This window comes from Talpa occidentalis, unplaced genomic scaffold (genome assembly GCF_014898055.3).
Source record: "Talpa occidentalis isolate TD23 unplaced genomic scaffold, MPIMG_talOcc4v2.1 talOcc4.12, whole genome shotgun sequence".
NCBI lineage: Eukaryota > Metazoa > Chordata > Mammalia > Eulipotyphla > Talpidae > Talpa > Talpa occidentalis.
This window is the reverse complement of record NW_023601212.1, coordinates 30,782,704-30,807,744: the sequence shown is the minus strand read 5'-3', so window position 1 is coordinate 30,807,744 and position 25,041 is coordinate 30,782,704. Positions and strand designations below refer to the sequence as shown.

Sequence of the window (25,041 nt, the reverse complement as noted above, 5' to 3'; positions counted from 1 at the left end):
AACATATATAAACTATTCTTCTTAGGTACCTCGGTCTGTATTTTATAGCTGCCTTCCCAGACTTCAGTTAAACCAGTATATTTGTTTCTTACGTAAGGGCATATACAGTTCATCTTCATGCCTTTTTGTGCAGGTTCTTCCTTCTGGGGGTGCCTTTCCCTCAAATCTGACCAGTCTGGTGCTAACAAGAAAGTCTCCTCTGTGAACACTTTCTCCACCATCACAGCTGAAGCCCCTTTCCTTTTATTGCCATAAACACATTTTATGTTTTTGGATCCACTCATTGGGCACTTAAATCACAGATGTAAATGCTTTGCTATGCTTACTTCCCTGGAAAACCCTGCCCAGCCCATTACCAGCCCAGTGAATCCCCTACCCTTTTATTGATAGCTTGAGCAGATGGAAACTTCTCTTGGAGACCTCTGTTAGCCCATCTCCCCTGCCTTCCCATTTCTCAGGCAGATCTGGGCATTTTCTTTGTGTGCATTCCTCACATTTTTCACACTTCTCTCTTAGGACACATGTCTATAGGTTTTCTGTGTGCCTTCCTAATAATCCCGGATGTACGTTTCTTGTTGACATCCATATCCTCTACCTCAGGAGGCTTCCTAACTTAGAGAATGTGCTTCATAATATACATTAGTGAAGTAACGGGATGGGTTAGGAAGGAGGGAGTTAGTGCAGCATGATGGACTAGGACATGTTTATGAGTGTCGAGATTCCAGAATGATCTGGACACATCAAATATCCCTCCAAAGAATATGAAGACCACTCAAGATAAGAGAGCAGGGGAAAATAATGAAAGATCAGAAGCAGAAATTAACCTCATGTGGACCGTGCTGCCCTCCTACGAGGTTCCTGTGTGATCTAGACCTGCCCTCATCTGCAAACCCACCCATCTTTATCCTGTCAAGGAGTTTGTTACTGAAAGCATGATGCACTGAATTTGGTTTTGTATTACTTTTTGTTTTCCTTAAAAGTGACTTGCCTTGCATTTAGTTACAAAAATATTTACATAGCCGATCTCTTATTTACTATTTTATCAGATCGGGATTTTTAATTTACTTATTACATTAGAAAATACACATCCTATTTTTGGACCTTATTGGTCATTCCTTCTCCTTATCTTCTCCCTCCTCCCACTTTTGGGGTTTTTCCTTGACATGTCTCCAGTCTGAACACCAAATGACTTCTGGCACTAAAGGGAAGAGCCAGAAGGAGAAGGAAAACGTTGGGTTAAGTTCTGCTTAGCCCCTAACCATAGGGCTAGAATGCAGTGACAGTAAAATGTACTAATTTATCTTATTTTACATAATTAGAGTTAGGGGCTATTGAACACAGAATGCAAATGTATGCTAAATATGCAAATCAGCCACATTTCCCAGATTTGGAGAGGGGGGAAATGTGGTAGCCTTATGTTAGATGGTTCTCTCTTATCTGTGAACACAACTTTTCAGTGCTACAAATGCAAGCAACTGCACAGTCACAGTTGGGGCTGCTAATTTGGAAAACCAGTTTAGGCCGATTTGAAAAGGCAACACCATTTTTTTGCAATTACTGTTGTATCCTTTATGATAGAGTTGCTCGTGCCATTTCTTGTTTTCTAAAGATAGCTTTTTTTGTTTTTTTTTAACTTGGGATCTTGCCCAGCTCTTCGGTACAAAGTCTGGGCCTAACTAAAGCTGCAGAGCAGTTCATTGGGAAAGCCCCCAGTCAGCCTGTGGTGTGCACAGAGCTGTGCCTTTGCCTGGGTTCTGCCCAGCAGCAGGACGACACAACGACGACGGACATTGTCACCTGAGACTTCCCACCAGTTTGGCTAAAGCTGTGCTCGCCTGACTGCTGGGACCTTGCTGCCCTCCCTGCTCATGTCTCCTTGCTCTTCCTTTTCTGGATGTGGAATCCTATCAACATCTTAAACCTTAGATTTCAATTCAACATCTGTTTCCAGAAACCAAATTTATTTGTTATTATAGACCTTAATTCCCATACCAACTCCCCAAAACCCCTCATTTTAGAGTATTTTCTCTAGAGATTGGGATCTCTTCTTGTACCAAATGTGCCTATGAGTGGATTATGAAGTCAAAATAGTGGCATTTCAGTAGTCACAACCCCACAGTGGTGAAGACAGTTCACCAGAACCCCACTGAAATCTTGTCATGTCCGTGAACACATAGTTGTAAGGTGGGACTCACAACAGGACTGTTTTTAGCCTTGTATTCCACTCTGAAATTGCTCTGGCCAAAAGTGGCAAGAGACTGAGAATGGATAGTGGAGGCGGGGGAAGTTGACTGCAGGCTAAAGCAATATCCGACTCCGTTTCAGAGGTAGGGGAGGAAAGATGGAGCTCTGAATGGGTATCAGTTCCAAATTACGATCTGGACTTTGTCAAGGAAATTATGTACAATTACTTGAAATTGGTATGCAACATTATTATAAGGAGTAGAATAATATCACCATTCTACCAAGTAATTTGGTTAGTAATTTGGTAGTAATCTCTAGTAATTACTGTAAATGCTAACCAGTTCATTTCCTGAATCACATTTCCTTTTGGGTGTTCACTTTATTTCATACATTTTAATTGACTTTTTGTAAAATGTGCTAACAATGTTTTACATTCCATGGCCTTACCTACGGCTGAGAGTCAGAAACAGCAAGCCAGTGTTGCAAGTTCTATTTTGAGCCCCTGTACAGTTGCTGCTTAATTCAAATTAATCCCTGTGTGTCTCAATTATGGTTATAATCAGCTAAGGCTTTTTTGAGCATTGAATATCTTTGTGATATTATAATGGGGGAAAATAAGATCCATGTTAATCAAAAGATAAGGTCCAGTGGGTTTGCAATCGGGGCAGGTATACAGGCACAAAAACACTAGATTTGTGAGAGTTTTAACAATAGGTGACAGACACTCAAAAGAGAGTCTGTGTGTGGACTGACTGTGTGCATGTGTGTGCATAGGTTTTGATGACTTCATGTTCTCAGTGACTCTGCAGATTGGTTAGAGAAAGCCCAAAGAGCTGAAAAAGAGAAGTGAAGAAACAATCAAAAGATGACAGACATAATGAGATGAGCAATAGAATTTGGAAGTGAAAGAACCAAGGAAAAGTAGAAGGTGTTTAATGTCCTTCTGGGAATGAGCTGGATTGTAGCTGTGCAGGTTAGGGTTGTGGTTTAATTACAGAAAGATGAAAACATGTAATTGACATCTCTCTGACATCTTATTTTATCTTTCTGTAAAACAGGACTCAATTCCCCAAAAGCCAGGGTTATCATAAAGAGATATACTGGAACATGTATGTTTGTATTTGTGTTTGTGCTTGTGTATTTTCCCAAAATGATGCAGGTGTGACATGGCCTCTTAGGATATACTGCTGTTATTGCAGATACACATTGGGGGAAAATCTGGTTATTGACCATCACTAGTCTTCTGCTCAGGTCTCTATGCTCTTTCTGAGGATAGTGCTGCCTGGGGTTTGTTCTACAGACTGCCAACCCCAGCATTTTAATAGGTGTCCAAAGGAACTTCACGTGGAAGTGTGTTATTCTCACCCGTCATATTTTTATCACAAAAACATCACTCTGAAGGCAGAAAATCACTTTCCCAGTATCTTTCCCACTTTAATTCTTGCAGAATGTAATTTGGTTCATAGGCTGCTACTAATAACTGGCAAAGTCTGATTTCTGTTTTGAATCTGCTTTTCAAATAATGCCCATTTTGTTTTTGAAACTTGGGGAAGGCCAGACTGGCCTGTGACTCATTCACCTGGGACTGTATTTATCTTTGGGTTTGTCTAGAGATTTTAGCATTTCCTGGGCACTTTTAGTAGTTTTACTACCAATATTTCATGTATCTTTCTCATCTGGCTGCCTACTACAATGTCTGATAAACAGTAGAAGCACCCTAATTATCTACCAAGACCAGTAATAAAAAGAGAGTCAGCAATTTCCAGTTTGCTTTGCTTTAGATGTTTTACTCCAATAAGGAGAACAGCTTACTCATGCTAATTTCATTTATATAAAGTTCCCACCACTCAGCCACGTGAAGTGAGATGTATTGCAAATTGTTATTCTGATCTGATGTCTCATCTGTATTAAACGATGATTTCAGTCCAGTGCACGGGCCACTCACTCACCTCTGAACCTTTGATGAGTTTACCTCTTAACCAGTGTGCCAATGTGATGTGAAGCACTTAATGCCCAGACCCTTGAATTCTAATCATGCTCTATGAGGGCCTCATCACAGTGCCTGCAGAGAATGCTGGAGTATTCCAGATCTGATGGTTTGGTCAGAATTTCCTAAGCAAATCACCATCAGAGAATGACTACCAGCCAATACAAAAACATTGTACCCAAACTTTGCATAAGTTAGTGCCATTATTCATATCTGTCAGAGAAAAATAAAAGAACCAAATGCATGCAATTAGAAATAAAAACTTCTAAGTGATGTTCCTATGAGCATATGTCTGCACTTGCGATTAGTTCCCATTAGTCTAGTCACAAGTGTTCAGATCCTTAGTTGTTTTTTTTTTTTTGGAGGAAAAGCTGCTTTTGCCTGAGCCTAGAGTTACGACTGGGCCAGGAGTGAAGTCTGGGAAGTCTGGGCTGGAGTAGGTAGGAAATTAGTGTCAGGGGCTGCCCTGAGCAGGGTGAAGGAAGTGGGCCCCATCTGCCATCTGCAGCCCAGCAGAATTCCCACAGGATCTGAGATTTCCAGTTAGGAGAGCTAGGTCCTTGCCTGAAACTTTCATTTATCAACTTGTAAGACTCTTAGAACAACTGCACAGAGTAAGTAGGACAACTATTGTTGTCGCTTTCTACAAATAAGGACTTTAGCACTGAGAAGTCAAATAAATTCCTGGGTTAATATAATTAATTGGCAACCATGCTGGGGCCAAACACTGAGGCTGGTGCTGCGTGCTGCAGTGTGCCAAGTGCGCTCTGTGATCACATGCTCGAATTCTTCATTATCAGAAGGCCTCGTGTTTTCTTTTATGCTTATTCAAGTGAAGATTGCATCTCAGTGAAGAAAAGCACCTTTTCAGCGAAGTCTTTCTGTAAGAAGAGGATTTTTTTTTTTTTGAACTGGCCAGCTTAGTTCCCGTCAATGTCTGCCATCAGAAATGCTGACCATGAATTTCAGAACTGAATGGGTCAAGCCTTCTCTGCAGGTTAAAAAGACAGATCTCACATTTCGCACATCCATCTGGGCAGAATGTTTCTCACATTGGGGGGACATATATCACTTTTAAAAGGCTGCTGCTGCCTCTTGGCATGCTGAGAAGTGATCGGGGAATTGAACCAGCTTTCTGTTGCTGAAGCTGGTCGGAGAAATCTGTGGCGAAGCCCCTGCTTCTTCGTTTCTCTGCGTGGACAACCACGACCAGTCACATTTCCTTATTTAAAATCACTCCCTGAAGAGAAGATAAATTAAGCATCTTATTCTTTTTTACTTTGTTTAGCAGTCTGTGGCTGCAGACCCCTCCCTAATCTTACCTGTCTTGAGAAGCAAAACCACATCCGTTCTCCCCAAAGATTCAAACTAGTGGTATCCTCACTCCTGAAGCTGTTGTGTTCTGACTCCTTAGAAAGCACCAGGCTCATTTACCCTTTTTGGGAATCTACAATCTCCACCTTCTATCCTGGGCAGGAGGGCAAGATAAAATGGGGGCACTAGCTTATTCCTAGCTTTTCCAAACATCCTACCGTCGGCACATTTATATTAGATATTGATTTCTGTTTAATAGAAAAAGCCAGGAAAAATCACACTCTTTGTTGGCTTTCAAAGGATAAACCATAAAAGCCATTAAGAAAGTACTGTAAGCATGAGGATGATTAATGGGACTTGAGGTGCCGTCCACCGACTATTTCCAGATAATGTCTTTGAGAGATTCCATTGCTGCTGGCTGCCGTTCAGAGCTATTTATTTGCAAGGTGAAATTTTGAGTAATGATGTTTCCTGAGTAGCCCTGACTGACAGTGTTAAAAAGACAGAACTGGATGGCTCCAAACTCTGCTCTTAAAGGGTTTTTGTCACAGAGTTGCTAAGCTATTTCAGTGGTTGTACTTTGAAAGACCTCGTTTGCTCTCAAAATGCCCCCCTCCCCTTCTGTGAGCTGTGAGTCTGCTCTCAATGAGGACCTGCTGGGCTTAGGTTTTATATGGCAGAAGTGATTGTCCAAAACTATCGATTCCCAAGGTCCACAAAACCAGTGTGAATTGTTTCCCTTTCTTGTACTGGACTTTGTTTAGTCTCCCACAGTAGTTAGCATCCCGAGAACAATGTTCCACCAAGACCTGTGAGAACCTCGACGTTTTCACGTTTAGAAATGTATACCAAGCAATTCAAGCTCTCCATTTCTCAAGTTTTCTTCTATTTGTTAAAATTGAACCCACCCCTTGAGCACAAATTCCAGCAATTGTTTATTGACACTTGAGATTCATTACTGTGGTACATATGTCAATGTGTTTTTGGTGCTTCAAAACCTAACCCAGTCCTTCCAGCAAAGCAACCAAAGGAGCTCAGCCTGTCTTAATAAATGGTGATTTCCTACTATGAAGTACAGTGGATGAATAAATGGAAGCTACCATTTTTGAGAACTTAGAATAAGTTGCTGATTTTATATCAAAATGCAAGTTTGGCATTATTGTTCTATTGTACAGAAGAGAAAATAAAAACTCCAAAGTGACTTGACCAAGGTGATTGAGATGGGATTTAAATACAAGACTTCACTTTTCAGTCTAGCACAGAGATGAGTTCCACAGTATGTTGCATCAGCTTTTTTTATTTTCTACTTTACATAAGCAAGTGATTACACATTTTTGCAAAATTGGAAAGTTTCATGGATTTCAAAGTATATACCTCTTTTCTTGGGGAATATTCAAATTGTAATACTTGGCACACTTAAAAGCTTATGTAAATTATACATTAGACAAACCTAACATTTCATTAGAATCTGAAACTGTTCCTTAAATATTTACTTGAGCTGGTATTTATCTTAAATCTTTTCTGGTGGTTAGTGATGAGGACAAGTTGGTTTTATATTGACTAAGGAGGGCAATTTTTAGTTGCACTAGGAGTTGAACTCATATTTCTCCATCTTTACTTGTACTTGACTTGCTCTTCAAGTAAGCATTCTAAGATTTCTGACCTAGCCCTGCATAGCACACGGTACCTGGCCTGAAAACAGATTTTCAAAGCAATTTTTTCCACTAATCTACCTTTGGGCTTCATCCATAAAGTTTCCTTCAATTCCCTGTTGCTTAACTAAGGCCTACCTTTATCGGTAATTTCACCTGTCTATTCCAATCAGTGGGAACAACTTGTTTCCTTTTGAGATCCAGAGGTTCTTTCCCAAAAACAATCCCACCGTCACTTGGGGAGTATTCTTGAATAGCTGGTGATTGAAATATATCTTTCCAAAGAAGAAAATTTGTCCTTTTGAAAAATATACTTATGTATTTTAAAAAGGTTATTTCTTAGTGACTCCTTTGGATCATTTCAATGACTATTTTCTCTCAACACTGCTGTAGGTTTCTTCAAAGCATTCCTCACTGCCATCTTGATACCCAGGATCCAATAGATTTTCTATCATTCTAGCAAGGCTCTGATGGCTTTTCACTGAAAATAGTAATTATAATATAATATTAGCAGTAATACCACCCTGATGATGATTGACAAAATGTCATGGGGAGAAAGGAGGATATAATTGATTGTAATCGTGAAGTATAGATAGTATCGCAGGATGGGCATCTGTGCCCTGAAAGAACACACTCCCCCTTTAATGAGGAATAACAGGAAACCTGACCCTGGACTGGTGCCAAGGTGAGGGCCTGATCCCAGTGACAATGAAATTACTTATTTTGTTTGCCAATGATTTTAAAAACACCACAGAGGCCAGGAAAGGAGGTAAATTTGTTGTATCTGAGCATTTTATTTTTTAAACCAATTTACAAAACTGAGTCACTGAATGCTTTGATTATATAGTAACCTCTATTACCTTCTCCTTCCACTTAAGAAAGTTTTTATTTGCCTTTGTTACTTTTCATCTCATCTCACATCCCTTTGAAAAATATATTATTACCCTTCATCTTTCCTTGCTTGCAACTGTAACCTAGCTTCTGGTAGTTTCCTATCTTCTTTTATCTTTATTGTTCTTTATTTCTCTTCTCAGTTTTTTTTTTTTTTTTTTTTTTTTCCCTTCCCCTTGCCTTGATCTTGCTACCAAATCTCCTTCCCCTTCCAGTGCCATGCCCCTCTCCCCTGGGTAATAAAGATGCCGTTGTCCATGGTTTTCACCCATGAAATAAGCCTGGACTTGTAATTCAGACCCCTCCCTGGGAGAGAAGTGCAAGAAGGTGCAGGAGTCCCCAAAGTGCTCTTGGACTCAGAAGAAAACTAAAATAGGTCACCCCCAAGGAAAGCCTGCCATCTAACTTGGTTCCAAGCTCATGCTCAAACTATTATTTAAATCTACTAGCTGATTAATTTTAATCTGAATGTATAGAAACATTAATCAAAAGAAGAAACAGAAACTGCTATGTTGAATCGTAAGTAGTTAAAATGGAATTTTCATGAAATCCAATTTCAGCCCAGCTTGCAAAACGACCAGGGGAATCTATAGATTAGACTTTTGGCCACTCGTGGGAGGAAAGTGAGTCTCTTTCTTGACAAGATAAGAAGCCCAGCCTGGAGGGTAGTCTCAGCTTTCAGAGGACAAGGAGGCAGAGCATTTAGAAGTGGATCCCCCACTTTGCAGGGGCTTAGCTCTGAGGGTGACCAGCAGAGATTGCCTTTCCTTGCAGGAAGATGGGTATGTGTCATTTGCCTCTGTACTGTGGTCACAGGACTTCCCACATGTTGAAGCTCTTTCTAGAAGTCATGCCTCATCCTAAGACATGACTAACAACCCCAGGCAGATAGCCATGGATGCAATATGGCATGGCGAGAAAGAATTGAGAATGTAGGATGGTAGCAATCTCAGCAATGCAGGACCTTCTTTATGCATGCCTTCATTTACTCGTTCATCGTCATACAGGAATAAGTCAGCACCTAGGAACAACAGTTTTGATATGTTTTGGAGGCTGGCAAACTGGGATCTCCTATCTTTTGACACATTACCTAACACCTCTAGCCTCTGATACCTGCCCATAGACTAGGGATGAGGTAGTGTATCCACAAGGATTTATTATGGGATGAAGCAGTTAGAAAGTAAATCCCTGCCCTGCCAGTTATCAGCTGTGCCAAGGGGACCAGATGGTCCTGCTCTGTCTTGGGCTCCTCACCTGTAGAGTGAGACTTCTTGCCTAGCCCGCCCCTGCACAGCTCGCCAGGTGGGGAGGGAATCAGGAGATGACTTTGGACTTAGCAACCCTATAAAACTGTGATTAGTTCACCCACATGCCAGATGTAAAGGTGCCAACTGCCTCTAGTCTCCTGGAAAATAGTCGCAGAGGACTGATTCAATGACATATTAGAATATTTAAGAAATACATACTTCACTCTTAAAATGCACTTATAGTTTGCACTCTTTTGGATCTCTCTCTCTCTCTCTCTCTCTCTCTCTCTCTCTCTCTCTGTGTGCGTGTGTGTGTGTGTATGGGTGTTCACTTAACACTTTATTTAACATGGTTAGTGACAAAATATAGAAAATATAAGTACTAATTATTTAAATGTAACATCATATTTCATTGCATTACATTTGTTTTTAGTTCATGAGATAATTCAACATTTTAGTTCTAAGCAACAAATTTAACTCTTTCCATTTCCATACCAGTATATATTAAAATTTCCCAAATAGTAAAAAAATATAATGAAGATAGAGCACAGGGAAAGAGGGCATGTGTAGGCAGAAGGATTAGCTGTTGTAAGATAACTTCAATGATGAAAATAATTTTTTCTATTGTGCATCCTCTCAACAAATAATTTTTGAGCACAAACTATATTCAAAACACTATTGTAGAAGTTTGAGATAGGAACAAAGAAAACAGTAAGATCCCTGCCCTTGAAGGAAACAAATAGTTTAAATCATGTAAGGCATGAGAAAGTAGATATTGCTTATGAGGAAAAATAAAGTATTGGGAGTGGGGGTTATTTTATAGGAAGTTGTGGAGAAAGGAGAAGAAATTGTAGTGTGAATGTGACTGAATTTGGGCACAAGGAAAAGTAAGCCAGAACCAAGTTTGGCAAAAGAAGTTGATAATCACCCTGGATAAGCAGGTTTTTGTTGAACAGCAAATGGCAAAACAAAACAAAGACACAAATACGTTCATGACACCTATCCAGGAAGGAGAAAGACTGTCTGGAATGTTCTACAAAGCTGAAGGAGATTCCAATATTAGCAGCAGATAAAATTGTTCAAAAGCTGAACAATTTTATGGAGCTGTGTGGAGATTCCTTGACCTACTAAAGATAGAGCTTCCATATGATCCAGCAATTCCACTCCTAAGTATTTACCCAAAGGACACAGAAACAGTAATTCCAAAGGGCACTTGTACCCTTATGTTTATAGCAGCACTATTTACAATAGCTAAGCTATGGAAACAACCCAAATGCCCCAAAATAGATGACTGGATCAAGAAGATGTGGTACATATACACAATGGAATATTACTCACCAACCAAAAAAGATAAACACATGCAGTTTGCAGCAACATGGATGGAGCTAGAAGGGATCATGCTCAGCAAAATAAGCCAGAAAGAAAAAGAAAAATACCGGATGGTCTCACTCATAGAAGGAATATAGAAAACCTAAATAAGGGACCAGGAAAAAGACTAATTAATACAAAGTAAAAATCAAAACAACAAAGCAACTATAAACCAGAGACACAGCATGGTGGGGGGGAGGGTAGGGGAGAGGAAGGACTAGGGTCAAAAAAAGGGGGGGGTGCAATTGTATAGAGAATATAACTAAAATGATAATGCACACATTGTGCAAAAATGAAAAATGATGTAAGCATTATGTAAAATAAAATATTAATTAAAAAAAAACAACAAAAAACAAAAACTGCTGTGAGTGTGTCTTCAGTCCTGGCATTGCTGAGAAGAGGACCAAAGCAGCCAGGGCCCTGCGTGCAGGGTGCTCATTCCCATGGGGAAATACAGTGGCAGTGGACAGAACGAATAAGTAAATGCCTTAGTATTTATTGACTTAACTTCACGGCCCTTAGGTAACACAGAGACTTGAGTCAGTGAACACAGTCAGGGAGCGTGAGCTTGGGTTCTGCCATCAGGCTGTGCTGAAGCTGATACTAGCGTTCAGGTCCTTTATGCTCTCCTGTGATGGAGGCTACATTGTTAAATTGCTCTCAGACCTTAAAGAATACAAAAGAAAAAAAATCTCACCTTTTCTCTCTTAGGCTCATTACAGAGGAGTAAGAGCTACAACCTTGTTAAACCCCAGGGCTGGCTGGAAACTGACAACAGAGGAGCATCTGTCTGGGATGGACACCTCAAAGCAGCTGTGCCCTCCCTGGACCCCTGTTGCAAACCAGGTCTTTTCTACCTGGTTTGGGTAGATGCATCAACTCGGTCAGTCTTTGGCCTCTGCTGGTAGAATACACTTACTTCTTTTGGTCTTTGACCCTTGCTTCTTAAATTATTTAGCCCCTTTGTCTCCAAAAGGCTGTAGAATTCAAGGGCTATCAAATCCATGGGGCTGGTTTAGAGCATGGACTTGGTCTCCTCACTCATGGGGCCTGGTGACTGGTTCTAACACTGGAGTTTTGCCTGTTCAAACTCTTGGTGCCAAATGTTCAACAGTGACACGTAAAAGAGATGATGTTGTAAGGTTTCAACCTGTACAGACCCAGAGCCCTGTGCGTGTGTCTCTCTCAGGCTGAGGCAGAATTTTGCTCTTCAAAATGAGGGCAGGAGGAGCACAAGGGACTATGGTGATGGTGGATGGGTGAATTGGTGGTGGAAATTCTATGGAGAATACACCTGAGAGAAGAAAGCAAACACTGTAAGAAAAAATAAATAGATTAATGAAGAAGAAAAAAAAAAAGAATTTCCTCATGCCTGTGGGGAGGGACTGAACTCACATTCAGCAGGAAGGAACTACAGAAGCTTGAGGTCACCACAATGTGCTCCTTCAAGAAATAAAGAGGATAAAAGATCTCTCAGGGAGAGAGCGATGGGGAGGGTTGTGGGACAGGGGCACAGGGACAGGACTCAAGGCCACAACTTTGCTGCTCCCATCATTTTCATCAAGCTGGTAAATAATAAGTTGAGTAAATATGGAAGGGGCTGAAATCTGAGGGGGGCTGAACTAAACTACACCCCCCACCCCATCCAGACTGGAGCAAGATCACCCAACCCTACTTGTTTAAAATTCCCACTGCCTGGTTAACCTTTGGGGTCCTGTTATGGCTCACCGGTTTTGCTAAGCGAAAAACTGGTCAGAACTGTTGAGGACCCCATCTGTGAACCTCCTACTAAGCATATATATTTGTGTATATACACACACACAGACACACACACATACACACGTATGCACCCACACACGTACATGTATGTATTCCTTCCTCCTGCAGCTTTGGGCCATATGGATGTGTCCTGGAAGGTGGAGACCAGTCTGAAATAAACCCTGTTCTCTGGGAGTGATTGCTACCTCCAGGCCTCATGCACCCCTCCTTCCCAGTGTCTCCAACACAAGACTGGATAGACACATGAGCTGAGAACCTGGAGACACATCTACAAAAAAGACACAAGAAAATAAAAATATGGTGTGAAATTTACTGATTCCAGAGTCTGCAGGAGAGGGAGTTTAAATTCCCTGGGGTGGGTCAACTGGGGGTGTCCAGTGTCCCTTAGGCTCCAATCTCTAGTCACTGCTCCTGTTCTGTTCTCTAGCATTCTCCCCCACACTGAACCCCTTCTCCAGGTGTCCATGCACTGTAATAGTGAACTCCACCTTAGTCTGAATGTAAGTGCCCCCCTTCTCAACAAAGGCCATGTTGGACCACATGGACCCCTCAGTGAACTGCCCAGGTTGCCCTGTGGTGCAGGCACAGGAAAAGCTGGGCCCACAGCCTTTCTACCTGCACTGAGGGTTACCTTAACATCAAATTCACATATGTGCTCACACACGCGCGCGCACACACACACACACACACACACACACACACACCCCTCCCCCTGAATACACATCTCTCAAAATCTAACAATAATCCTCAAAGATGGTGTTGCCTAAATCCATGTGGGTAACAGGAACGCGTTGTTACATAGTGCCATGTCACCCCATCGCCCTGGCCATGGTGTATCAGGAGCTGCTCCTTTCTGATCTCTCAGTTTTCAGGCCCACAGACCTCAAGCTCTAGAATATCTTTCCCAGCAGAAATTGGACATGATTCTTTTCTTTCCTGTGGGCCAGAGCAGGATCCTAGGCTCCATTTCAGGCTTCACACTGCCTGCTAACTATTGCCCATGTGAGCACAATGAAGGGAGGAACAAAGTTCATTCTAGTTATTTAAAAGGCATGTCCGCTGGCATATGGACAAGTTAAGTGACTTTCCTAAACCACATGGAATCTCCAAGACTGGCCCTGTTTATGATCCACATCTTCTGATTATTCATCTAGTTTTCTTTGTACTGAAATTTCATGCATTCTGTGACCGTAAGCAAGTAAAATGTGCTCTTGTTATTCTTTTAATCACAGTAGCATTGAAAAGTTTTAGAAAACAAGCATGATCTCATTGGCTCAAAATGCTCTCCCCTCCAATATTTTTATCCTTGGCCTCATTGTCCAACTGTGAGAAATTAAGGAAAGACAGCTGTTGGTGCCTCAGTTTCTCCATGTGTGAAGCTGAGAAAAATAACTTGTCACATCTTGCTGCTTTCCACAGAAGAGGCCTAATAAGTTAATGCTAGCAAAGCACTTTGCACCCTCAGAGTACCTTTCAGTAAAGAACATCAAAGAATTACTGTATCTATTATTAATAAATAGGATTGGCCTGAGCGTGGAGCCCAAGAGAACTCCTTTGTCACTTCTCCGCATGCAAATTGGGTGCCATTTTCTATGACCCTCTTCACTTTGCCTGCCAACAATCTGCTCGTTAACCTAGATAATAACACAATTTTGTACTTTTCCACAGCCTTTCATTCAGGGCACCTAATGCCTTGCTAGCTCCACTATTAAATCAAGCATTGTTACACACGAGTAAAGTGTTACAGGTACTATTAAACGTAGCAGGTGGGTGGGTAGAGAGATCAAAGAAATGAAAGCTAGGGCCGGAAGTATTTCTGACTTCCTGAGATAACCCCACTAAATGGGTTTCCATGCCAGAAACTAATGTCTGCCCAGCTCTGTGGATCTTACTCCCTTCTTGAAGTTTTAGCCCCAAACATAAGAACATAGCAGTGAATTCACTGGCATGTTCTATTTTCAGCTACTTCCATAAAGAAATCAATTAAATTTGTCTGACAGTCTACTTTTCCTGAAGCTCTGCTGGCAGAAGGTTTAACTTTATATCATCTTCCCCAGTCCCAAAACAAAACAACCATTTTATTTCATCCTCAATGGAAGTAACTTCTATTTATCTTGGTGAGGTTCCGATGCCAGTCGATCGCCTTTGTTTACAATAGTTTGGGCCACTGCGTCTTCTAGCAGGCGACTCCAAGTCTATGACAGAGGAAGCATGCTGTCACTTTAATGAATGGCGTTCTCTTCCCAACCACCCTTCCCGACTGCAGTTTCCATAACTATCAAAATGTCAGATGCAAAGTAAAACCAGTTGCAACATAGACTATGTAAAAGGCAAGGCTGATCACTTCACTCACCTAACTTTTTGGGATTTCTTTTAATTGGAATAAAATGATCACTGGTAAAAACGGAGCTTGCAAACCTCAGAGGACTTAGGCAAGGAGAAGTAAATGGGATGTGTGAAGCATGGTGTTAAGAAAAGCTCTATGCCTGGGCTTGTTTTTCTCAGCACCTAGCTTTTGGCTGCTATGTCACACCTCCAGAAGTTCATCAGTGAATTCAAACAAGCAATAGCTAATATGACAGTAAAAACAAGGGGCCAGAAGCTAGGATGCATAGTTCAGACTCAGAGCTTTGAAATGGCTTCTGGTACCCAAACTTTGTTTTACTCATCTTTGAATTCAGGATAATGAAATTGATTTCCTCTGCCTCACAGTGTGGACTTGATTACTTGTATGAGAACATCGAGAAGTCCTCTGTATAATCTAATATTCTATGCAAATATTCATTGTCATTAATAGTGTTAGTCAAAATGAAACTTAATCACAAAGGAAAATCCAAAGTGAAAAATGGGTAAGGCAGCCAAACACAAGCAGAAAAGACATTTCACAGTCTACACTGTCCCTTGTGCATGAAGAGGGCTTGCTTCTCTTGGTATAATTTGAGGTGAGACATTGGTAAGAACAGTAGTAAGACCCCTCCTCTAGGTGACCCATGAGTATTCTCTTCCTGGCATGGCGATTTATAGGAGATGTCTCAGTGCTTAGAAAGCACTTCTGGAGCAGCAGGGAAAGTGCGCCCAGTTTACAGCATCATCTTCTGACCTGTGAGTGATGAATTTGAGCACACTCCTTCTGTGGGAATCTTTATCACAAGCTTCACAATGACTTTGCTTGTGCAAATGACTTAACTGTTTTCTGCCTCGGTTTCTTTATGAATAAAACAATCTGTACCTTTGCTACCTTCACCACACAGTGTCATAAGAATCAAAAGCAATTAAATGTGCAAGCTTGGGAAAATGTGTGCTGTACCTTAGGATCTCATTTACCTTGATACCTGCTTCTTATGTGCTCTCATTTTCAGGCTGCTTTTTCTTCCTGCAAGGCAGAGAGAAGGATATCTAGAGCTGAGCCAAAGAGTGCTCCAAGGAGACAAAATTTCTAAGAGTGACTAGATAAGTGAAATATGAAAAATGTCAGCTGACCACCGGGAATAAACAGATTCCCGGCAATCGCCATTACTAGATGGTGGAACTGCCTCTCTCAGGAAGTGGTAGGAACATTTACTGCTCAACTGGATAAAGTACTCTCAGGGGCCAGATGACCTGCCATTTCCTTCTACATTATCTATGAGTTCTTTCTAATAATAATAAAATGACTGAAATTGACTACAGTGCCGCAATCACTCATGGATAGGTTTCTAGCTGCATCATAATTACACTGGCCATGTTCTGAGATAATTACCCTCCATTTGGCCATGGTCTTTGTGATGCCTCCTGTTTATGGGCTGCTACGTCTGCATCTACAGGGGGACACGGTTGTATCTTCACTGGCTTGACATGCATTTAACAGTGTGTGTCTCTGTGTTTTTTAAACAATGAGCTGCACTGAGGCAGCTTCAGAAATACTGTGAAATTGGGATGCTGTTTAAATGCTAATGCGGAGACAGAAAAGGGATGGTGCCTGACCAGGGGCCATATTTTCTCTGCTGAGTTGAGCATATGATTCCATTTCTCTTATTTGTTCAATGGTAGTAAACATTTTTCACCAACTTCTTACAGTGTTTGCAAAAACGCCTTCTAAGCAAAAACAGAAAAATACCCTTTCTTCTTTGTACAGTTTTCAAAAATATGCCTTTTGAATTGAAAAAAAAAATGCTATGGAAGAATGATGTACTCATGAAATGAATCATAGTTGATATTTTCAAATGTGCTATTTACTTGTTCTTAGATTTGGTCTGTAAGAGACAGATAAATGTACATATACATATATATTTATTGAAGCTAAATATATATTTATTGAAGCTAAATTTTGAGGCTGGGCTCTGAAAGATACTAGACACTGTCTCAAGGGTATTTTCTGTTATGAATACTGTGTTTAAAATTTCATCCCTCTCTGTAACATGTCCCCCGGTCTCTGTTTCAGAATTATAAATGATATTAATTTTGGTATACAAGAGTCACTACCCCGTTTCCATACATCCAAACCTACAATGACGACTCATTCGAGAAAGATCAGCCAGTGCTTCTGTTTTGCTGCAGCATCTAGGCCTCGCTGCCCATTAACTCTCTAACTGTGACTTTGTTATTTTTTATAATTTAATGTGTATTATTCCACGTCAAAAATTTTTTTCCAAAGATTTATTTATTTTTATACAAGAACTGCGGTACAGGCCAGAGGCACGGGAGGGTGAGAGGATTCGTCAGATAGAAAGTAGGGAGCAGAACAGGCAGACTGACCAAAAGCACCGCTGAGGGGAGCAGCAGGCAGGACAGGAGAGGTCTGCTGCACCATGTGGAGAGCTCCCTGACTGGCTGGAAATCAAACCCGCACTGCAGAGGCTGTGGACAGCTCCACAGCACAGCGCTCAACATGCTGCGCTAGTGACCTCTTGACTTGAGTCTGGCAACATCCATCCTGGCTTTTCTGACTGTTAGCATAGAATCTGTCACATAGTAGATGCTCACTAATTATATAAGAAAGTAAGCAGCCCTGAGGGCTTTCCTGACTAGTATTTTAGGAATGAGTCTTAAGGAAACTAATACAGAAAAACACATTTTTTGATCAGAGAACTGTTTTGAATCAAGATGTGAAAACTGTGGTCCACCCTTCCCTTGTGACGCAATACTTTTTTTTTTTTTTAACATTTCATTCATTTATTTGTTTGTTTTGCGTAGAAGAACAGGGGTGTAGGCTGGAGGTGCAGGGGGTGAGAGGATTCACCAGAGACAGAGTGGGGGACAAAACAGGCAGACTGAATGAAATACACTGCTGAGGGGAGCAGCGGGCGAGACAGGAGAGGTCTACTGTGCCATGTGGGTAGTTCCCTGGCCGAGGATCAAACTCTTGTGCTGCAGAGGCTGCGAAGAGCTTCATAGTGTGCATATTAACCCCTTGTGCCACCAGGGAAGGCTGGAGAGTTGACTTTTGCACAAGTATAGAACAAATTCACTGAAAACAATCTGCTCAACAGAAAGAATAAAGTCAAACATTGTCCATTGTTTAAAATGAAGAACGGATCAAGCATGTTAATTTTATCAGGTCATTTTTATTGTTGCTATGCTTGTTTAGTACAAAAGAGTTGCCCCTGGTTCTATTTTACTGTTTTGTGTTTGGACATGAAATCTGTGGGTGCCCGGGCCGGACAGGCACAGTGTGCATGGAGACTACGTTCTATTCCGGCCACACAGTCATCAAAGTTCTCTGGAGCAGCCCCAGGGCTACAGCCGCATTGCTCTGCAGCGGAGCTGTGCCTGTCCTATTGGCCCATCTTATGAACTCCCTGGCTGCCAATTTCCTTGGTTATCACATTGTTCCTGTGGTCTCAGTCATTTTCTGCTAATGGTCGATAGATGCTTCAGAGTAGCAGCGCCCAAACTAGGTGGTGATAGTCAAATCTGGAGAAAGAAGAAAGAAGTACCTTTTATGCTACTTTATACGTGGGTCCCAGTGCACATGTTACATGTGTCGGAACATTGTGTGATTTCTCATCATTGTGACTAAGACCTAACCCTTCCTCTACAGGGGCTCCCTACCACCGCAGCTGAAAAGATGTGCACACATGCCCCCTGCACCATAGCCTCGCCACCCAATTCTATTTTCTACTGAATATGGCCAGGTGTTCCTCTGTCAAAAGTTCCCAGGTATATTAATTTACATAAGTATATTTCTGGTCACTGCCAACAGTCAGATCACATGCCAAAATGAGCTCATTGGGTACAAGGTGTCCTGCTGCAAACACATAGAAGACCGATGAATGCCCCCTTTCAGCCTGCCTGCATGTAGCAAGGGTCTGACCTGTGTTGGTAACCTGAGAAGCAGATACTGATCCCGCCTCCAATGCAAGTGCACACCTTGTGTGCCGAGAGTCATCTTAAAAGTAGTAAGAAATTCTAGAGACAGTATGCTCTTAACCTAAAAGAAATCTTTTCATGTAACTATGCATGATAAGGGTTTTGCATAAAGGGTTAGCTTTATAGTTTATAATCTTCTTTTTCTGAAAGAATAGCTTGGAAACTTTAGGTCACACTTGTGTCTAAGGATTTGAAATATTTTAATCCAAAGAGAAAAGCTTTCAGGAAGAGTTTAGCAGTCAGGGGATTTTTTTTTTCTTTTTCTGTAGCTCCCAGGGATGAGGCAAGGGAAGGTTTGCATAGTCCAGGAGATGGATGCCATTAAAATCTTATTAACATGCTTTGAAGTTACTGTATTGCCTTCTCCAAAATATTCCGCCAACCTTCTGTTTTCTTTAGCTGTCTGCATTCTAACTAGGGTACCTGACCATAAGCAATGGGAAGACCCTAAACTTGGGACTTGTTTTAGCCCTGAATCTATCCCAGCTAGCAATTTGACCAATGAAGGTTCATTGTATCTCATTTGCTCTCAGTTTCCTGATGTGTAAATAAAGAAATTAGTTATGACTGTCTTTAAGATCGTCTATAGTCTGCCATCTGTGACTCACATTTGCACTTTCATTGGTAGGAAACCCTTATATATTTGGTATATTGCAAAACCAGGTCAAACTGAAAACAGGAAGCAATCAGACACATTTAGAGGGATATGACCTACTTAACACAGGGTGAATCTGGATTGTCCAAACCTCAGTTTCCATCTGTGGTAAATATACAGATAAACACAGCTTGAATGGAAGTGTTGAAATAGTCAGATGCTTTAAAAAATGCTATTAAAGTAATAATCATTATTTAAAGTAATAGTACATGTAACAATTATCTCACAGGAGTGTGATACTCTTCTGAAATCACAATGCCAGCTTGCTTGTTTGCTTATTTATTTATTTATTTAATTATTTACTTACTTATTTATGAGGTGCTCTTATTTACATGCTTATTTTTTCACAGTACAGGATTTCTCCCCTCAGGTGTCTCCCACCATCGTAGCACCCATAATCCTCCATCATAGTCCCATATTCCATTGTGCTCTCCCTCTTCCCCTATTTTCTCTCCATTTCTTCTCCCTCTCCCTTCCCCTCCCCTCCTAGATGCTTCAAGTCTATGATCTGCTTTCAAGTGTCAGTTTTATAGTTTTTCTGATCCATTATTTAACTTCTTTATATTCCACATATACTTGAAACCATCTATTATTTATCTTTATTTTTTAAGATTTATTTATTTATGCATACAAGAGCTGGGGTACAGGCCGGAGGTGCAGGGGGGTGAGAGGATTCACCAGAGACAGAGTGGGGAACAGACCAGGCAGATCGACAGAGGTACACTGCTGAGGGGTGCAGCGGGCGAGTCAGGAGAGGTCTGCTGCGCCATGTATGTTGCTCCCTGACTGGCCTGGCTTATTTTACTTTGGATACTGTCTTCCAGTTTCATCCATGTTGCCACAAATGGCATGAGTTACCCTTATTGATAGCTGGGTAGTACTTGATTGTGTACATGAGTGTGAATTTAGGAATTAGAAATGATGACTAATCCACGTTAAGAGAGTATTCAGGTTAATATAAAATAACTTGAAGAAATGATTTAAGGGAAATATATATGTATAAAGCTTAATATGTGTCAGCATCCATTTTCAAAACCAATATACTTAATTCAGGAGCCTCCCTGGTGACGTAGAGGTTAAGTCTCAGTGCTCTCACCAGTATGGCCTGAGTTTGATCCCTGGCCGGGGAGCTACTCATATGGCACAGCAGACCTCTACTCTCTCTCCCGCTGCTCCCCTCAGCAGTGTTTTCAGTCAATCTGCCTGTTCTATTCCATACTCTGTTTCTAGTGAATCCTCTCACCCCCCCACACACATCTGGCCTACGCAAAAATTAATACATTTTTTAAAAAAATTCTAAAGAAGCCAAAAACAATATACTTGCCTTAGGGAGAGAGCAAAATTAATAAAATAATTTTAACTAGTGGATCTTCTACACTGTGCCAGATTCTGTGATATGCATATCTGCAAACACGCACATACCTGGAAGTAAGACTGTGTGTCTGTGTTTAAATGTATGTATGGAAGACACAGTTATCGTGAATACTCAATTCAACCTTAACCTCTAGGAGTTATTTTTCTATTTTCCACTTAAGGAAACTGAGATTCAGCAGTGATTTAGGTGATGCCTCTCAGCTAGTAAATAAAGAGGCCAAGAATTGAAAGCAAGTGCTTGGCCCTAAAGATAATAGTTTTTACATTACACCCCTGTTTTCTCAAGTAAGGGCTTGTGAAATATTATGGTGGGGGGTTTGCTGTTTTAAAACTATTGAATTTAACTTAAGCTCCATGATTACTTAACATTTTGAACTTTGATTTTTTTTGGTCTATGAAAGCAGGGAGTGAAAATATCTGCCTTGGAAGACTGTTGTCAGAATTAAACAAGATACAGTAAATGAAAATGTCTACCTAGGTTTCTTGCAAATCATCCTCTTGTGTAATTTATTAGTCAGACTTATTTAGCTCCCTTTGGACTGGGATCTTTTCTTCATATTGGAAAAAAAAAATGCTTAATATCTCAAAGAAGTAAGAAAATGCATATGGAATACCTTCTGTTAAGACTTTCCATGTGTCAGATTTCACAATAGATTGACGTCATGACTGTGAATCTTTCTGTGTGGGATCTTGGTAGTTAATTGTTAAGTTCAGTTACAGGTCCAGGGTTTGAATGTCCCCAAGAGTTCAAATGGCTTTTTGTTATGATTAACTCTGGGCTCCTAAAAATATCCCTCATCTTTGCCTTTCCCACTGCCTCAGTCACTCTAGCTTAAGAGTCATTTTCCTCTAGGGGCTTTGAAAGGGAAAGTTTCCCTCCTGTCAGAATCACCTTGAAGGCAGACACAATAGATTGCACTTGCTTTCACCATGCATCTTGTCTCCATACAGGCCTTCGGGGGACAGGCCTGCTACATTACCCAGTCTACAAGGGCAGGTAATTTAATAAGGTTATCATATTTTGCCTCCGTAAAATGACTCAAGAACATCCTTTTAAAAAGTCATGTCAAGTGGTGTTCCATATAAAAACCATTTACTGACTACAACTTGTGGGGCATGAATCAGTGGACATTTAGTATAATTCAACCTTTGAGTTGAAAACTGGCCTTACAGGCCTTTGCCCTGCTTCTGGTTCAGGGATATTAGGAATTTTGTGGCTGTTTGCAAGTTATTAAGCAACCAGAAATAAAATGACATCAGTAGATAAGCCTGGTAAACCATGCCCAACTTCTATTCAGCTTTTTAAAAAATATTTGCTACTGTGATTATGTCTTCAATCCCTTCAATTGCTCAGGATATGCCAAATTCATACTTTTCTGAATGAATGCAACTGATGAATTCACTTTTCAAGGGAACTTATGAAGTATTATCCAGTGGCCAGTGACCTAGTTTTAGCAGTCCTTCCATTTTTGGATAACAGTGTTAGTTGGTACAATTGTTGGAGTGCTTTATGGTATCCCGTAATTTTTTTTTTGAATGAATGGAATGCAGTGGATGAAAGAGTTTGCATTAATGTTAGAAAGCTGAGATCCATATTTATGTATCTCATAGCGAGCTCATAGTGTCATGGAGAGAAGAGGGAAAATGAATAGACATGCTAGAAATAACAAACCTGCACAAAATTCAAAACATGTGACATACTGGAAGTATAATGTTGAAAATTGTCTCTGAAATGTAAAGTGCAATTAGGAATAAGATAATATTTTTTGTGGTTTTCTCTTGTAATTGCCTCTTTAAAAAAGTAAGCCTGCTTCTGACACTTAACATTAGAATTTCATGTGGGTGCTTAAGAAATCTCAGTCTGGCAAAATAAGGTGCTGTCTGCAATTGTCAAAATCTGGCTGGTACCCACTTGCAGTCTGGCTCCTCCGCAGGACACAGATGCTGGTCTGGGAGTTTTCTTGGACAGAGAAATTTCTCTCATTTCCAAAGTCCAAATAACTTTCCTCATTACTGAAGAATGTGTTTCAGCATATCAAATCAAATCTACACAGCTGTATATGGCTGAGACCCAGTCAACTTAGAAATTGATTCTCTTCCTCTGCACAGTCCAGGCAATTGAAATAAGTTGAATGGTCTTCCAATATGGCCATCTACCTTTAAAGCACAGTGACCTAAACTTTTCCCTTGAGAGGGCACATCCTGAAAACCTGTTATCTTTAGTCCTTAATGTTTGCTCCAGGGGTGTACAGAGAAAGGTCACCTATCATCCAATGTATGCTCCTGTGGCTCAACGTGTTTCTTCTCCATCCTCTGCTTCCTTCAGTCTGCCTTTCCCTGACATGAGATGTGCTTGCATTGATCATCATCATAGTCTCCATTGTCATCATATTCACTCTTACATCAAAACACAAAAATTTCAGCTTCTTTATTTAATGTTCCTTATGGTTCTGAGCAAGTTGTGAAATAAAATTAAAAAAGTATTCATATTTCAGAGAGAATTCCAATCCATTAAAAAAGGGACATATGCAATATTTAAATTAATCAAAGTCAAATATCCTTGGTGCAGAGAATAAAAGCATGCAGAGTGCTGTGTTTTGATATCGAGTATATGTATTAGCCAGGCTGCTTGGAATCTTTTGCATTTCTGTGATGTTTTTGCTCCAGTCAAATACATTTATACTTGCTTATGAAATACTCACAATAATCCAGTGAATTAGTATAGAAAAAATCCTTTAGATTTAATAACAATAACTTGCAATGATAGAATTTTGTATTCAAAAACACTTGCATAAGCATTTCTTCAATTTGTATGAGAAGAATCATAACCCCCATGTTGTAGATGAGAAATGAGACTCAAGGAGCTGAGAGTCAGGACTTGGTTTTAGATTTCCAGTGCCAGGGCCCATATTCTACCTGTCCTATTGAAGGAAGGCCATACTTGAAGTCCTTCTGGGTTGAGCCCTGAGTGCTGGTTCTCTACTTTTCCATGTGAATCCCTTGCACTACCCTTCCCGATTTCTCAGAAGTGCTTAACAATAAACCATCATTTTAAAGGGCATCAATTCTTCCTTTTAAGCAGAACAGGATGGAGTGGCCTTAGGCTTCATGCACATGCAGCCAGTTGGGAGGGGGCTGTGCAGAGGGTTGCATGGCAAGGGAAGAAGGTCCAGCAGCAGAAGTCACTATAAAGGAGAAGGACATCTGGGATAGAAGGATGTATCAGAATAGCCGCAGAGGGACCCCAGTGTGACTTTTTTTGGGCATGCCTAGCTAGTGCCTGAGAGTTATACAGGGTACAGTGTGAATGCTAAGTCATTCTGTGTATAGTGCTATCTTTAGTATGTAGAAAACTGGATTACATGTTTTCTTCCTTCCTAGCTCCTTTTAATGAATAGTGTGTATGCATAGAGAGACCTGTATGTCCTCCTTGACTCTGTCTCCTTTCAAAGGTCAGTGCTGTCCTCATCTCCTCAAGGTCCTGTGCCACCCATCCAGGGGACTAGATCAGCAATTCCCACAGTTTTTGATGACAGGACTCCTTTGAATGTTTAAAATTATTGAGAAACCCAAATATTTTTGTTTGTTTGTGTTATATCTATCAATTCCTAACAATCCATATTAGAAATGAAAGCTGAGAAAATATTTTTGTTTATTAATTTGTTTAAAATAAACAATGAAAGTCCTTTATGTTTAAAATAAAAATCATTTACATGTCAATATAACATGCTTATAAAAATTGGCAATATTTTCCCCAAATATGGGTCAGCAGAGAGATATTACAGTTTTGAAAATCTCTTAACAAACAGATTCTCACATCTGCTTCTATATTCAGTCTGCTGCAATATATTTTTGTTGATGTAAAAAAAGAAAATCTGGCTTCACACAGAGTGCATTAGAAAATGGAAGCAGTATTTTGATAGACTTCTATGATAATTGTGGGTTTTCTTCTTTAATACTAGACCAAAACTCAACAAGTGGTAATTTCTTAAAGATTCATTGCTATGTGAAATCTGAAACCATATGAACAAAGTTGTCTTACTCTATTACACTAAAAATCAATTGGTCTTTTCTATCTTTGAAAATTCCTGTGAATCTGTAAGTACTTCAAAATAAAAGGTTTTAACATGTGGACAAAGAATTTAAATAGATTTTTCTCCATAGCAATACATGAATGGTGAGTAAGCTAAAGAAAACTGTTCATCATCATTAGTCGTTAGGGAACCATGAATCAAAATCACT

The 25,041-nt window shown here is 40.4% G+C and overlaps 1 protein-coding gene across 3 annotated transcripts in view; it reads left to right on the top strand.

The window, feature by feature from the left end:
* OPCML (opioid binding protein/cell adhesion molecule like) overlaps window positions 1-25,041 on the top strand; it is a 1,065,334-nt gene that overhangs the window by 611,397 nt on the left and 428,896 nt on the right. The window lies entirely within an intron of this gene.